Genomic DNA, 13,145 nt, shown 5'->3' with positions numbered 1-13,145 from the left:
AACAGCGCCCCATAAGTTTGTCCTCTGACAGATTTTTGTCTAGTTTGTAAAGTTTTTGCTGTCTTTTTGATAGGAGAATCAAACTACCGGTCTGTGTTCAATGTCAATAATGGATTTTTAATTGGTTGTCCACTATTATTAAATACTTCTCTCTAACAGCGGTTCATTATCTGCCTTAGACAAAAATATTCACATGTGGATATCTTATCCTTTACATGTTTTACATACTTTAAAATTAACACAAGGTCAAACTTGTTGTTTCTGGACATTTCTACCACAATTAATAGCCTTCCTCAATGATCATAGATACTCAGAATACTCAGGTGTCAAAGAGGTGTCAATGCATAGGTTGGGTTGCGTTTTTATTATCGTATTGCTGGTTACAAATATCTGCATTTCTATATTCCAATTTAGATGAATCTGTCTCTCTAAAAAAATATCCCTTCCGACTCACTGCGTCACTACTTCATGACCCCTCACAGTGATGCTGATGACAGTAATCCTGCACTTTACCTTGAAGGAGTATTTTTTTGCCTCTGTAGTTTATCAGATATTGTGATGTATCGTACGATAGTATTGCAATTTATCAATTATTGCATAATCACTGTATCTTGGTATTTTTGTTGTCGGGGGCCATGTGTTGAGTATTGTGGGTCTCATATGGTATTTTATCATGTCATATCACATGTCATATCAGATCATATGGTATTGTGAGTTACCCTGCTGTTCCCATCCTTACTTATGACTTTACCATACTGCTCCTAATCTGTCCAACAAGGAAAACTGGAAACAATTTAGCTATAAAACATCTTTTCTTACTCATCTGCAACTATCAAAGTGACATGCGGTAATCTGTGTTATACTTTATCCTGCTCTCTGTCTCTGTCTGTTTGTCTGTTGCGAATTTGCATGCCAAGTATAGCCTGGGGAAGGTCCTCACTACACTGAGCCCTGCTGTGACCCACAAGTAAATTACAGATGCTAAACAGGATAGGTTATGAGACACGCAGTAGTTGGCTTCTTGCAACAAATCCCCTGAGTTATGAAGGAAAGAACTGTAGTAAGAATGATTAATTACTTATGAAAATTGTATGGAAAGAAAACAATGCTGTAAAATGAAACATTTTATAATCAGCTTTATGAAAATAGAGTCTCTAGAGAGTTAAATGAGAGTGTAATACGTTTTATTGGGGTAGCAGAGGTAAACATGATTATTGTCTTGCACACCACCCTTTCATGATCTTATTTAAGTGTTGGTTTTGAGGGGTTTGTGTTTGGCATTTAAGAACATAGCCAAAGCTGTAACAATGAAATTGATTTAACATGCATACTTCTTCCCTGCATGACAAGTCAGAAAGAAACAGAAAACCAGAAACATACAAAAAAAAACCATTTGCAGGGTTACTCCTGTCATCATGGCTGATGTTGCAGCAACAAATTACAGAGCTAGCATGAGGTATTGGACACAATTGCATGTGACAGTGCATTTTCCCATCAACCCTTTTCGCATCGTGTTAAACTGTAAGGTCATATGGTGCTAAGTTACTCAAACTGAACTGTTTGGAAAAGTTTGGGAGCGTATTAATGGTGAAGCTGATTTGTGTGTTTACATCTGTTAATGTGTCTCCATAGACAGATACTTGCAGGTTTTTATTGTTGCCTAAAATGGGTGTTTCACTCTGTAGGAATTTGTAATTCTGCATAAGATCTGATGATGAGATAACACAGCCTGAGGTGATTTTACTACCTGTCATCTCTTTGTTTGATTAAAAAAGCTTAGCTTGATTACCGTCAAAAAGCCTGAGCAGCTCTTACTCTGGGAGTCTGGGCTGCAGGCAGCTGAAGAGGTTGGTTTATACTTGGGTTATGGATTTGTATAAACCCTGATATGTTACTTCTCTTGTACCACAGGGGGATATTTTGTTTATGACCAATACCAAGTAGACCACCATGTCTGTATTCTCAGGCTTTCTCCACCATGTGAGCTGTAACAGGCCAAAGCTGCTTCAGAAAACTTTCTGTCGTGTGTCGAGGCCCAGACAGAGAATGGCACTCGGGGGAACCACAGGCATCCATAAATATTCAAGTCCAGAGAAGTTTATAGAGTTTGTCGTTAAGGATTTATGGTGGGCTGCAGAAGTGGTCATGGAGAGGGAGAGGGGGCTTGGGATTCTGGTTCCAGGCCCGACTCGAGGGAGGGGCTAAGCTGCAGACTCCTCTGAGAACCAGTGCTGGAGAACAGAAATGAGTGTTTAGATTTAGATAGATCAGAGAAAAACATCACAGCCCACCAGTGTGAGGGGGATTAAGTTTAGTGTTGTTTGGATGGTTTAGTATTCCTGTTGAGTTGTTGCATCAGAGTGTTGGCTGATTTTACTGTTCTACATAGCTCTCAGTGAGAAAATATTGTGAATTGCCATCTGTTTAGTGGTTTGAGGGGTTTGGGGGAAAACCCCAGGACAATGGGCTTTCATGTCGTTGAAGTTAACATTAAATTGATGCATTTTGCCTTCATGGTTTTACATTTGCCGCTTTTCAATACATCTCAAAACAATACATCAGCTCCCAAATTTCAGAGTTAGTCATGTAACGCAGCCAAAGCTGAGCTGAATTTAAGAGGTATCCACATACTGAGAAAGAAAGAAAGAGACATTAACTACATGATGAGCGTGTGTTTTGTATGACCTTTAAAAAGAGGAACATGACATGCCGGAGTGAGTCAACTTAAATTTTCAGCTCCTGCTTCTGTAAGTTCTTTTAGTGTATGTGTCAACTGGAAACCGCTCCTAACTTTTGCGGAACATGGTGGGTTTGGGTCAGCATATTTGTCTTTCACAACCTGCTGGTCGGATGCTGTGTTTGTGCACACCACAACCACATGATGCTTATACCAACACCCAACATATTGACTGCTTCTTGTTGCATTTCACACCATTTTCTGAACTTTTTCACTTCTGTAATTTGCTTCTTGTCCTCTGTAACTTTTCAGTCATCAGCCTCCCTAAGTAAGTTTTTCTCCCCTGCTTTTTCCATCATTTCTCACGCTGAACTTTCAGTTTCTACCAGAAGTCTGTGCAACCTCAGCTTCCCTGTTTTTTTTTTCGGTACTTGCCGCCTGCTGTGTCATTTCGGTAAAACTCAATGCCACATAACCAAAACCTTGTTGCGACAGCACCATTTCCCTTTAAAACACTGTGAAAACACTGTCATTGGCATCCCCACTAGGGCTGGGTGATAATTCAATAACGATAATTATCGTGATATAATCTTTCTCCATATAAATATAACAAATGTTGATAAAATTAAATAAATCTAAGCCTGTAATTACACCACCCAACCACTGGAAAGGGAGGGGGCGCTAATATGCCTTAGACGCTAGTTACCACCCAACAGAAGAAGAGGACGGCATTGAACAGCCAATCATTTTGCAGGGTTAGAGGTAGGCAGGCTTAAAAATGTTAAACACAGCTAAAATGAGCAAACTTACAAGCTCAAAGCAGAGTCGTTAGTCTGACACTGTGTGAACCCGGCTTAAACTATTGATTTAACACACTTATTTAAATAAACTTTGAGCATGGAGACAATTTCTGCTGTGCTATTCTAACACGACTAATGTTCACCATGACCGTAGGTCAACTGAACACCGAACGACCGTGATGCACTGTGGGAAACAATATCACTCCACCCGTAATCCTTGGTAACCTCACAGGGGAGTACACTACACAAAAAAATACTCTATAAACTGATACAACATACACATTTTAATCTTTGTTGTAAATTTAAATCAAATTATGCAAAAAATAAGAAACTAAAACTTCACAAAAATCTCATCTTATATTAAAGACCTTCTTCCTGTTAGCACCGTCAAAACTGATGGATTCAAGAAGCTTATCAGAGAACTAAATTCCAGACACAAGTTAACAAACCATCTTCAACTTTCACTCAGGAGCAAAAATCAGACTTTAATTTTAATGGAATAATGATTTGATATATCATGATAATTATCGATATCGACTGATATGAAACATTTTATTGCGATAACACCTTTTTCGATATCGCCTAGCTCTATCCCCACCACACCAAGTAATAGCAATTTCAAAGTAAAGGTCACGGAGGCGTCTTACTCTTCAAAAGTCTAATCTTTGTTTTCATAGCTCAGGAGGCTCTCAGGGAACCCTTTACAGAGGCTGAATGCAGAGTGCTTTCTGGCAGTTCTGGTACTATAATGAGTGTTACCAACTCAGTGAATGTTTGGTAATTTAGAAAATTAACTCTCTTCAAGACACTACTGGCTGCGATCAATGACATGGCTTGTCAGCATGCCTGATCTCAGCCACCCCCCTGCAGCTTAACAGTTACTGCAAGTGTCTGAATGTATCTATTTATTTGTTTATTCGCTGTATTTCTACATGTGTTTAGTTTGATTGATACTGAAGATTAGTTGTAAGATTCTGCCAAAAAATTACAAAAACAAAATCCATCTCATGGTGGCCATGTCAAATGTTCTACATTTGTAGAAGGACTGTTTCAATTAAGTCTAAATTTCATTCAACTACAACAGCACCTTTTTCATGTTGAGAAAAACATGAACATTATATCTATAACAATGTGATTGAACCTAAAAGTCACATTGCAGGATTGCGATTCTTTTTTTTAAAGTTATATTTTTGGGGACTTTTTCGCCTTTATTCGATAGGACAGTTGAAGAGAGACAGGAAATGTGGGGGGTAGAGAGCGGGGGAAGACATGCAGGAGATGGTCGCGGCCGGGAATCTAACCAGCGACCCCTGCGACGAGGACTGTAGCCTCTGTATGTGGGGCGCTTAGACCGCTAGGCCACCAGCGCCCCAGAGTTTTGCTATTCTATCTTGATAAACCTTTCATACAGTAAAAAATGACATCAAACCATTGGACAAATTATGTGTGGAAGCATGTTGCAATTGACACACGTGATGGTTAAAAGCTGGCCTGTTTCCTGACACTAGCACAAGTTTGCCACTGAGTTTAAGTGCAGAGTATGCATTGAATACCAAAAATAAATGAATCTCACGCCTTGTTCTAAGGGAATGCCATGCTGGGTGTGACCCAGTAAATTTGAACAAATGACATTACTGATTTGTTTTGGCTGCAGTAAAAGTGACTCTCCTTGTGTGTGCATACAGTAAACATGCATGAGAGAGCTGTTTCTGCAAACCACCAGGGTTCACTTCTTTTCCCACAAGCCACACATCCCCTGCAGTGTCATGTGATCCCACCAGCATCCCAATAAAAAGCAGGAAGCTTCATTTCCTTTCCTGCCAACAAATTGCTCATCCATGCCCCCCCTATCTTCACAGGCACTCAGATTTAGATAAAAGAAGACAGTGAAACAAGGCTGGTGTTACGAGAGAGTAAACAAGGCTGCCATGTGAGGAATCCAGCTGCATTTTTGCAATATATAAAAGGGGAATTGTTGATGTCTATCTCTCTGTGACAGATGGGGTTACAATAAAAGCAGGGCCAAAGTAGATGTGGTGATTTGATATCCGCAAAGATATAAGCAAACTATTTGAGAATGCTACAGGCATGAGCTGTGCCAGACATTGCTTTTATTATGAGATTTGGGGCATTTTAAGTGCAGATTCCTCAACCTCTATATTGTTTGTAACCTCTGAAAATGGAGTCGTTTTTGTTTTGGTTTGAATGTTATCATGAAATCTTTCACCAATTATCAGTACATCCCTTCATGGAGCTATGAAAAGGAGTCACGTCTGTCTCATGCCGTGGCTGCTAGCAGAGTTAGTCAGGCACTCATTAGTTCAAGTCTTGATATAATGCAAGGGAACTGTGTGCTTATGTGTGGGAGCGTGTTTGTAGATGGCCGTGCATGCATTAATGGGTTGAATCAATTAATCCCCTTTAAATTGTGTAGTTTGATTTTTTTGCTAACTGCCAATTTGTGAAAAAGGAGCAGTTTTAAATAATCCAGTGTTTACTACACAAGAGAGGGAACAGTACTGATTAAGAGGAACTGTAGACACTTAATGGGTTAGCATTATGCACAGCAAAATGGCCCGTAGCACCCTAAAGGGATTTTAGAAGGCTGTGTGAAAGGTCTCAGAGTTCATTATTAGTGAAGCTAATGGGACTAACTAGAGGGCTGTTTTCTCATCTGTGTCATTAGTTCCTCTTACACAAGCCCTCAGTGTCTGTATGCTGGAGTACTCTCTGAAAGGAGGCCTGTTCTGCTTTTCATTATTTCTTTCTTCGTCTGGCAGCCCACGACAGAAAATAAGATATTTGATGTTGTTTTGCTGTCTGTCTTTCCTGCTCCCACTCCTCCATCACTTCTTTCACACTCTGCCGTATCTCAATCATGCACGTATACAAATGTGCACCCACACACCCTTTCTTTCTCAAACACATACACAAGCTCACACGCACACACAGGCATAAACACACAACCAAACAGGGGAAATCAGACAAACCGCCCTCATGAATTCTTATTAAAGTGAGATTATTGAAATGCCAGTCCTTGCGTTTCGATGTCAATCATCTCACATTACGCTGGTGGCGATAAAAGCATTTATTTTCCATTTGGCTCAAGGTGCAATTACTCCTGCAGTTTATCGCGTGTACGACGGGGAAATTCGGGTTTCTGACCAATCTGGTCAACAACATGTTGAGCTGTCCATCAGGATTTAATATAGGATGTCAATTAGGACTTCAGGAGTTTGACAGATATCTCAGACTGAGAAAAGCACCAGATGCCTTCTGCTCCTGACAGAATATGCATTTCTACAGAGGTTTATGCTCTACTAAGAATTGTAGAAATGCACAATATTCATTTTTTGAGCCGATACCCATAAACAAGAACTTCCTGCTCCTGACGGCTGATAACTGACAATATTACCAGGTTTTTTTTCAATGTTTTATCATGTTTTTAAAGTTAAAAATGAGTAGTTATTGCAAACCTGGTGTTTACGAAGGCTAAGATGTTGTAAGCGTCAGAGAATAGTGCAAAGATGGTCCGGCTTTCAGACAACAAAGTAAAGTGCTGAAAAATGACAAAATAACACCTACACTGAAAATACTGTTTGGGTTGCAGTTTGGTATAAGTAGTTAAATTCAGTGATAGAGCTGGCCCTGTCTGTTGCAGTTTTTAGTCTTGCTTCCACTACAGTTTACTGAACGCTTTCTCAACTGACTGGGATGCCCTTTGGCAAATACACTTACTATTGACAGGTACCTCATAAAACCCCATTTTACAACCAAAAAAACACACTATCCCTTTAAAATGTGAAGATTATTTTCCTCCTCTTGTTATACTTGCGGCATATTTTGCTAACTATAATCGTGTTATCCTTATCTGAGAGAGCAAACTACAAACACATCGGCAATGCCATTTTGACTGTTGCTAAGGTTGCGCTTGTTTTTCCCCCCTGTACTTAATGATTGATTACACCACCTACTGTATCAGAATGTGAGGGCTTGTTGATAAGTACATAAAAGTAACTATTTTTAGCAGTTTTTATTGAATAGAAATGTTTTATTGGAATGATAAATGATGACAAAATGTTTGTATTATCGTCATAATGTATCGTAGCAGTGTTTAGGTGTGATGACCTTGAGGCCTGGTTATGGCACTGTTGTGGGTAGTAGAAAAATCCTTAAAGACAACGTAACATTTAGAAATAGACATCATATATGTAGAAATCTGCAGTATTATTTGGATTTCATTTAGGGTTTGGAGGTTTGCTTGCCACAAACTATTCTGCAGAATGATGTCACCATGTTAGATCCTCTAATAATATTAATAATAACAATAATAATAATAATAACAATAACACCACAGGATCGGTTGACTCCTATTTTGTCCAGTGAATCACTTCTTTTGTGCAACAGCATGGCAGCACATTTCTCCTACAAAGAAGCATCAAAAAGCTGTGGTGTGGTGCCAGAAATCAACGAGGTGTCCCCTTTTTTTGCAGTTCATGCCAGCATCACTAGCATCATTCCTTTCTCTTTGCAAAATTCACATCTGAGTGTAGACCTAATGGGACTCAGTTTGTTATAGAGTGCAAAAAGTTTTCACATGCAGGTCTACTTCCCCAGAATTTTTGAGGCTTTCAATTTTTAATGTTGGCTCTGCTCCACTGTGACACTACATGGGATAAAAATGTAGATCCTCATGAATGAGGTCCATTGTCTTTTGCTAACTCAGACTCGAAACAGAATCTCGAAATGTTCTCATCTCAAAAGTAGCTTTGATCGAAGTAGGGAAGGATGATGGAGGCTGAGAGTAGAGGGAGGCAGGGCAGCGTGACTCATGTCTGCCCTGACACTCTGACAAAGCTGCTTTGGAACTGGACGTGGGCACAACCTCCAACCAGTGTGACTGAGAGTTCAGCCCATGTAAACTGGATTAGGGATTAAGTCTTGAGTGGCTGTTCTGAGTCAAACTGAACAGGGGGTCTGAATAATACTGTATTATATTTGAAGATTAGAAGAAAAGACATCAGTTATAATAAAGGCTCCATGATTGGATTACTTCCCACACAGCCTGTGTGAGTAAATATATTTAACTTGTCGTTACCATTTGCAAGCAAGTCATCATTAATGGCATTTGAGACTGTTGGTTGATCTTATGGACACTGTAAGAATCATTTTAGATGTAGAAAAACAGAAAAGGAAATGGCCTATGTATGCCTGTTCTCTGTGCAACCTCCTGACAGTCTATCAGCCTCTATGTGTCAACATGTCCATCAATATGTCAACATCACACCTGCGAGTAAGTCAGTCTCTTTGCTGATATATTATAAGGATTTCCTGAGGCTTTATTCCTGTGTGTCAGATGTTTCCTCAGCATGTCGAATGGTGTCAGGTGCTGCCTCAGTGTTACTGGGTGACATCTGGCTGAGCCTGATGTTACATCTGAGTTATCTGTTGTGACTGAGGACTGTCTGATGACATTTGTCAGTATTAACTGTTGTAGGCGAACAAGACTTCTCTTCCCTTCTCCACTGTGACTCAGTGTTGACAGGGTTGAGGAAAGTTCATCTTGTGTTTGTTGGGAGCGTGACCAGGGTCCAGGCAGACACATATAGACTGTGGCAGCTTGTCTTTGTTTGGACTGGGGTGATACAGACATTTCCCTGTGAATGTCAAAGGACAACTTCACTGATGTGTTCAGGAGAAGTTAAATAATGATGTTCTCTCTTTTGTCTTTCTTATATCCTCCTGCAACTTTCCTCTCAAAGGGTTCATAGTATTTAATATCAATTTATTGGATTCGATTTGAAGAAGTTACATAAAAATCAAGGAATTCTGTAACCAAAACCTTACTCTGAAATACTTTCTTATCTTATGGGGAAAATCAAGTTCAGGCCCAATTAAGCAAGTTTTAATACGTGGAAAGAAATAAAAAGTTTCTGCTGGCTCAAAGAAGGTCTATTTATAAAGTTAGATTTATAATGCCTAAAACTGGTGCCACAGGGTAGATGTTAGATAAGGTGATAAACTGCATGCTGCTGAGACATTTTACTACATTTTTTCCGCTGCAAAAAATCTCAGTGAGTTGATTTACCTGTTCAAAGAAAGCAGAATGAGACTTTGTGCTAAACATATACTCTCAAATGCCTGGGACAAGATCAGCAGAGAGGTAAGTTGTACCAGGGGCAACCAAGATCAACACAAACCAAGTCCCTCACAGAGTCTTAAAGGTAGGATCAAATGGAAAAATGCAGTTCCAAAGCATCTACTGTAATTTCCTTGTCGTTTAAATGGAAATTTAAATCCCAAATAATTGTCTAGTCTAGGTATTAAAATGCTTAGGAAACAGTAAAACTTGAGCACAGATCATTTAGCACAGATAAGCACAGGATAACAAAGACTGTATGTAAATGTTGTCAGATTTGTTTGCTTAATGTTAGCAGAGATACAACCATCAGCCTTCAGTCCTCTTTGTACAGTAGGTTCACATCCATATACCCGTTCTGGTACACTAAGTAAATATGCCAGTTTTACCAGACAGAGTCTAAATACAACTTAGTTGGTTGACTAACACCCGTCCTTACGACTAACACCCACAATAAAATATTTTTTTTAACAGCAGAATTTTAAAAAATGGTAATAGCCTGGTGAAGATTTGGTCTGGATTACCCATATCTTTTTTTTGTACAGAGGCATAGTTAAGGTAGTGGCTGACTTCACTGACTGACAAGCATAGACTAACTGGCTGTTAGCCAGGACACCGCGGTGTTGAGGTCCACCTCAGCACCACCTCTTTGCCTACAGAGCAGCGATGTAAATTTCAAGTATTTTCTGCAATCGATCTTTGGAAATGTTAACGATCAATTATCAATTAATCATTTTTTTAAAAAAGAAACCTTTTCCATGTCAAAAACAAAGCCAAATGCGTCTTTTCCCTGAATCAAATTTTCCTTCACGACACAATGAATATAACTGACATTATAGAATAGCTATGGATCGTGTTGTGGTGTTCAAAACATAAAAAACGCTGAATATCAACATGTGGAGCAGGCTCATGATCTCCATGACATACAGTCATGATAGTGAAGGCTCAGACTTCAACAAGGGAACTGAACAGAAACATATTTCAGACTCACATTGTCCAGTTTTCTGTCTCCTCGTTCTTATTGAGAAAAATAAGCATGTGTTTGTGGTCAGGCGTCAGCCGGGAGCGCAGCCAAGTTCATAATCATTCTGGCGGCAGAGAAAAAAGGCGCTCATGGAGACCTGTCACTCAGCTGCAGTCCCCAGCTTAGAACACCTCCCTGATAGCTGAACAAAATATGAGATCACATGATGTTTGTTCCACGTGATAGAAAATCCAAACAAAAAAATGTGATTGAGTAAGTTCTTAACAATCAATCGATAGATTAATTGTTGACATCCCTAGTACAGAGAGAGGTTTTCTGAAAGTGAGGTTCAGTCTGAATTCCCATTATGTCAGCCACTATTGTTGGAGTTTAAAACATTGACATGATCTCTGGGACATTGCCAAATGGTTTCCAAAGCAGAGTTTTGCACACTTTGAAGGTTTGATTATGAAAGATATCCAACTAATTCACATGCTACAAGTAAACTGTTACAAAACATCCCAACGCTGCAATCTCATTTATAAGTAGCCAGACTAGCCTGCCATGATTTCCTTTATCTAGATCAACTTCTGGCCTAACTAAAGGGTCATATGAGTCAATGTTGTGCCTTCAAGTTACATAATTTAAGAACAATATAATAGTAACTCAAAATGTCACCACTTCAAATATCCTTTCAGTCATTGTTCTGCATGTTAAACCCTTGTCTATTGGCAGACTGTGACTTAAATCCCATCACACTCTCATGATCATGCAACAGTCTGGCAATGAAATCAGAAACATGTCACTTTAAATGCCAATAAGTTGTGTGATGTAAAACGTTTTAATAAAAGAGAACATCAGAGATAAAAGGATGAATTTTAATTTAAAAAAACTATTCAAAATAACAGAGGAAATCACAATTTCTCACTGAATTGGTCTCTGTTTCTGATGGTCCACTTGTTGGCTCAGGTCACCTTTCACCCCTCCCTGACTGCACCAGGTTCCTTGCAAAGTCTCATTATCCTTTTATCTCAACATTTATCTGACAAGTGAGCAGGGAGGGGGCACGCAGGCCATCTTTAAAGATTCATAAAAGGCAGTAAAAAAGAGAGAAAGAGCTTTAAAAGGGAAGGGGGGCATGGGGGGGCTTAAACTAGCAATTCTGTTTAATGTCTGCATGTGATAGGGTTGACAGAATTATTAATCTGGAACTAAAGAAAATTCAGACCTTTGCTCTCAGCTGCCTCACTAAGAGTCTTTAGTTACCACCATTACATAGCAACTGAAGGTCGGGAGGTCTGCCACTAATTGGTTCTACAGGGTTTTGAATAACAATGAGGCAAGCCCAATTATAAAATCACTATGAGACACCACAGAGGAGTTATAGAGGGAGAGCGAGAAACAGAGAAGAGAAGGAGTGTTAAGAAAAGAGAGAGAGTGACAGGGGACCTGCTGGACCTGCGATGGGAGAGAGGGAGCGCAGAGAAGAAAGACAGAAGTGAAGCTGTTTCATCACTTCTGCTTCCCCTCTCCTCAGCAGCAAGCTATTAATATAATTTATAAATCAGCGATGGCATAAATTTTAATAGAGGGCTGTGGAAAAACAGTCAAGGTCTCTGAAGATAGCTCCACCTCATCTGAAATTCCATTTGAATAAAAGATTCACGTTACACAGGAAGATTTGAAGGGAATCTCTTCTTTTTTATCGTGTGTTCATTTATTAGTTATAGAGCCCTTTTTACACGCCGGGATCTGACACGAGCACTTTGGAATATAAATCAGTGCCTTTTTAGAACAAGTGTCTCCTCCCTTTAGCTTTTTTCACTGCACATGTGTCTGTGCAAGCATGTACAACGGTGTATCCGTGATAGCAAAAAGCACATTCAGTGCAATGGTAGATGGTGGTTGTGTGTGTGTGTGTGTGTGTGTGTGTGTGTGTGTGTGTGTGTGTGTGTGTGTGTGTGTGTGTGTGTGTGTGTGTTTGTGTTTGTCACCAGACATGAGCAGAAAGGTACAGCAGCCACCTGGTGGCTCTGTTCCTCTGAGGGACAAAAGAACAACCCCTCCCCTAATTAGCGTTGTGTCAGGTAGGTGTGGAAGCAGTGTCAGGTGGAACAACATCCCCTCCCTGTGACTGGCTTTCACACACACAGCTGGGTTTGAACTGACAGGAGGCTCTTACTCCACTGCTGAAAACATGTCATGATTTCAATGGCGGCTTTGAACAGAAGACTTTAAAAGCTTCCGGGGATCAACAGTTTTGACATTATGGAGCTTCCTGTTTCCTTGGAGCAGTATAATGTCCCCTACTTCTCTCTTTGATCGTTATTTCATTGATCACTGTGGAGTAAGGTGTGTCTGATAAAAGTAGCGATGATTCTCTTGTGTTTGTCCACTGAGACTTTCAGAGTCTGTCTGGGATTACAGTGAGCCTTCAATCAGCCTGGAGTGGAGGGTACATCCTGCTGCCTTTCTTCACTCACTTTAGCATGATTGTATCAGCAGTGTTGATGCCGATTATCAGACCAAAGATCTATGAATAGAGCCTGGCTCTGTTACATTGAT

At 39.8% G+C, this 13,145-nt stretch overlaps 1 protein-coding gene across 1 annotated transcript in view; it reads left to right on the top strand.

The window, feature by feature from the left end:
- LOC117810258 (transducin-like enhancer protein 3-B) overlaps positions 1–13,145 on the top strand; it is a 143,503-nt gene that overhangs the window by 2,997 nt on the left and 127,361 nt on the right. The gene's annotated exons all lie outside the window — the stretch shown is intronic.

The sequence above is a fragment of the Notolabrus celidotus genome, chromosome 3 (assembly GCF_009762535.1).
Source record: "Notolabrus celidotus isolate fNotCel1 chromosome 3, fNotCel1.pri, whole genome shotgun sequence".
NCBI classification, from domain to species: Eukaryota; Metazoa; Chordata; class Actinopteri; order Labriformes; family Labridae; genus Notolabrus; species Notolabrus celidotus.
This window is presented reverse-complemented; position numbering and strand designations above follow the sequence as displayed.